Source organism: Arvicanthis niloticus, chromosome 7, assembly GCF_011762505.2.
Source record: "Arvicanthis niloticus isolate mArvNil1 chromosome 7, mArvNil1.pat.X, whole genome shotgun sequence".
NCBI classification, from domain to species: Eukaryota; Metazoa; Chordata; class Mammalia; order Rodentia; family Muridae; genus Arvicanthis; species Arvicanthis niloticus.
The window spans coordinates 11,034,988-11,039,319 of NC_047664.1; the positions used below are offsets into that span (position 1 = coordinate 11,034,988).

The following is a 4,332-nucleotide window of genomic DNA, read 5'->3' on the forward strand; positions in this document are numbered from 1 at the left end:
ATGTGTTAAGCAAAGGACTTGATCTTGGATGTCTTGGCTTTCTCATCTATAAAATGAAGATAGTCATCATACTAGAAGCAGAACGAGAGGCTATAGAAAGTTGTCAGGACAGAAGAAAGCAAAAGGAGCCCCTCATACTGAGCCTCTGACTTTATGGATTTGCCTGTTCTTACCTCTTCTGTTATTTGTAAAAATGTGTATGTGACCACTGTGCCTGGTTTCTTTTATTTATATAAGGTTTGCATGCCTTATTCATGCTATAGTGTGTGTTGGAAGTTATTATTGAGTGAAGGACATTCTGTTAGTTGATAGAAATCTAAGTTGTATAAATTTCTGGGCTTACATATTCAGTCTTTATGAACACATACCAAGGAACAGAATTGTCCTATATTCTGTGTTCTATAATAGCTAGGTCATCATAGGTTAGTCAGGGCGAGTGATTATTGAGACAGAAACAAAAAATGAGTAACGTATATAAAATATGATCACAAAATAAACACTCAAGAAGTGTTATTAAATATAAAATCTTACAACATAATAAATACTCAAGAAGTGTGTTATTACCTGCCACATAAGTTGATCTTACATAAAATGAATTGAAATGCATTGGATCAGACAAAAGAATAAATCAGATTCTCCTAATATGAGAACCTACCTTCCAAACATATATAATGGACAAATAGCAGTGGAGATATATATATTCACTCAAGCTCCAAAAGAAGACATTAAAATAATCTGGAGTCAAACCGTGGAGGGCAATAGTTGACACTGTAGATGTCGTGAGGTGACAGGCCAGAGTAAATTCACAGGGCCTAGGAGACAGACATCACGAGTCGGGATCTAAAGTCCCTGGCAGCAAGAAGCTAGGAGGGTTTGTCTCAACAGAAACTCTCCTGTCCCTCCAGCTGCTGACTGGCATGAAGCAGTGTCTTATCCTGGGGCAGAGGAGACAGAGCCTCAAGAGCACAGAGCTGGCAACTTAATCAGTGCACTGATGTCACTCTTCAGCCTCCTAATCTGTCTCTCCATGTTATGAAACCCTCAAGCCAGGGGACAAAGGTAGTATTTATACAGGGACAAGTGAACAGCATGAAAGCCCAGCTTACTCAGCCAAAACCAACTCATAACCAACGAATCTTCTAGAAGCTGAAACCCAATGAGCACACACTTATGAAGATCCCCAGAGATGTGTCCCCAAGGGGAAAAAAAAAAAAAAAGACCAAGAAGCAAGCCACGAAGTTCACAGGTAACAGAGGTCACGTGAGGTGAAACAACACACGGTGAAAAAAGGGTTGCACAAATTCAAAGGCTGGAAGAAAGAAGGGGGTTCACAGCGATGTGCAAACATTTTGATAAAAAGAATAAGCAAACTTGAAATTGGGCTGATTGAATCGAGGCACCGATCTGATCCGAACTGAACTGAGCTGAATGATTATTGCCAAGCTTTTCTTTGGATACCGATATCTTCAGAGAAAAAAAATGCCATAAGTAAATATGAACTCTCCAGCAATAATTTTGAATTATTTTTAAACAATCATGCTAACTTTTTTTTTTTTTTGATTCAGCTCCTATAGTTTTTCTTGTTCACAGGGACTTACAAGAATGGCTGCGCCACTCTGCCCAGGTGAGCATGTGTTCATGGCAAGGAGAGGGGCACAAGAGCAGCCGCTGAACGCCTTGGTAATGGAACGTTTGTGAACTGAAGGTAACCTTGGAAATCCGAGTGTGTCAGACACACTTCTACTTCCAAGGAGCAATGAGTACACCCGCCGGTCTATACTTATGCTCAGCTGCGAGGGAAAGACGGTAAGCTGACGGAAAAAAAAAAAAAAAAACAGGGATAAAGGTTCTAACTTAGAAGAGTGTCCAGGGATGTGTTTAGCTACAAATACCAGACACTCTAAGCCCAAAACTTAAAGGGAAAGTGCTCTCTGTGTGTTAAGAATAAGAAATCAAGGGCTATCTCTCCAAAGCTGATGGATTTCAATAGGTCACTTCCGGTTTTTGCATCCACCGTCATCAGAATGAGGCTTAGAATAAGGTGAATGTTCATGCTTTCTCTTCTTTGTGCAAGGTAGCTACCACCTCTCTTTGGCATTCAATCTGTATTCCTGCCAAGGAGAAAGGGGGAAATAAGGCAGAGAAGTGTTAGAAAAGCACGTGACCACTGTCTCACGGAACAATATGGGGTCACATGATCTCCAGTTGCACTATGATCCGATAAAGTAAATGGGTTTTTTAGTTTGACACTCTGGATAAAATTAGGCTCTTTTAAAAAAGAAAAGGGTGCTAAGAATTGACGGAGTGAAGCTGGTTACAAAGCTCAGAGGCAGAATACTGGCTATGGCTCTCGTCCTGGCAGAACCTCAGCCTTGCATGATATTCTGGCTACATCGGTTGTTAAATATTACTGAAGTTATAGAACAACCATGTGAGGAGGTCTGAGCTTTAAATGAGCACTGAGTTCTGCAAAGCCCTTACTACCTGCAGATAAACATGAACTAAACATTACTAATTTTCTACTCATTTCAGATAGATCCCCTTTCTTCATCTATAATTTCAAGATTTTGTAAAATCTTGTGACCAGTTTTATGACACACACTTGATTGTGACTTAAGGACAGTTGTTTAAATATGCATTATATATTTTTATCTAATAATTATGTTTATGTGTTATTGTATATTATATAAACATATAATATAAATGTTTATATGTTACAGAAATAAGAAATACTGATGTTTAATTAAAGGTAATGTTCCATAGTCTACTTAGAATATTATAGAATAAAGAATATCTTCTAAATTTGTAAATTTCTGAATCCTAAATACTCCAAGCCTTATTATTTGAATGGAGTTTTGTTTTGTTTTAATGAACTTACAAAGATGATCTCAATGTAAATAGAGTGCAGCAGAAATCTTAGGGTAAACAAGACAACTTTGAGTTAGGACAGGAAAAATTAAAACAGCAAGTCCTGAAGTTTTGATTATCGGGAACATGATCAATGACTGTTTAAAATGACAGAAGCCCACATTTGAGTTTATTTATTAAGCCGTTTATGTAGGTCAGTCCCTCTGAATGAAGACATCAGGACATCGGGAATATGCGTGAGCAAGTCCCCACTCCCGCAAGAAGTGCGATGAAGATCATAGCTCACCCCCCATGAGGACTTTGGTTACTTGTGATATGTCAGCTAAAAAGATGTTTATCTTTTGTCTTTTTAAATATTCACATTACTTATGCAATCACCATTGTATGTAAACATTATATAAGATGATTTTAAGGTTCAAAAATAAAATAGGCTAAACTTAATTTCAGCTTTTGTTGTTGTTGTTTTTTTTTTTTTTTTTTTTTTATCTATGTTAGAGCTGAGTGCCAGGGATGCAGGTGATTAAGCCAAAGCGTGACTTCAGTGTGCCTCACATGACATCAGTGTGCCTCACATTTAATGTGCATAAGAAGAATGACAAGGGATGAGGGCCTGTTATTTAAAAACAAGTATTCAAAACTGTGAGATGGCTCAACAGGTGACAGCAGTTGCCACCAAGCCTGATGACCTGAGTTTATCCCCTCAGACAAGGTACAAGGAGAGACTTCCTCAAGTTACCCTCTGACCTCCACGTGTCTGTTGTGGCATGGGCACACCCACACATAAACATACATGGACACACAATAAATAAATTTTAAAATGTAATAAAACACATGAATTCTGATCTAGTTCTCTCGTGTTGAAGCCAAGGTTTCTTTTGCCTGTCTCCCACACTTTCAAGTGATGTTGGTGCTGACTGAGTTTGAACCTCAAAAGCCTAAGATGTCTTGAATCCTACATTTTCATTATCCTCTGTTAAAAAAAATTCATGTAAAATAACTGTGAGATAGACTATAGAAACAGAATAATGGTTTGCTTCTGTTAATCTCATATAACTGTGAAATAGACTATAGAACAGAATGACTGATGGCTGGCTATGGTTAGTCACTTACATCTTAGAACATACATGAAGTCTGAGGAGAATGCCATGTGCTTTAGAAATCCAGCCAGTCTGCCAAGACAATGATGAACGGGCATAATGGAGACAAGAAACTGAAAAGTTTCGGTTCTGACCTGCCCTTTGAATGCACAGAACATATGCCAAGGTTTTACTAAAAGGTAGTTTATGCCCAAACTTGAGAAAACTTGTATTCTTGTGTCTTAAACCCTCTGCCCCTAGTGCAATTGGGTAATACTGGAAGGTTTAGTTAATATCTTGAGTCTATTTCCTGCAAGGAAACCACATTTTAATCAGGCAAACAAACACGATTTAGGTTAGCTAATAAGCCATAAGAAGCAGAGCAAAT

The 4,332-nt window shown here is 38.2% G+C and overlaps 1 long non-coding RNA gene across 1 annotated transcript; it reads left to right on the plus strand.

Moving 5' to 3' along the window:
* The first annotated feature begins 1,252 nt into the window (after window positions 1-1,252).
* Window positions 1,253-3,314, plus strand: LOC143442938 (uncharacterized). Its single transcript, XR_013111561.1, has 3 exons — window positions 1,253-1,488; window positions 1,591-1,806; window positions 3,062-3,314. It is a non-coding gene; the product is annotated as an uncharacterized LOC143442938 (long non-coding RNA).
* The last annotated feature ends 1,018 nt before the right edge of the window (window positions 3,315-4,332 follow it).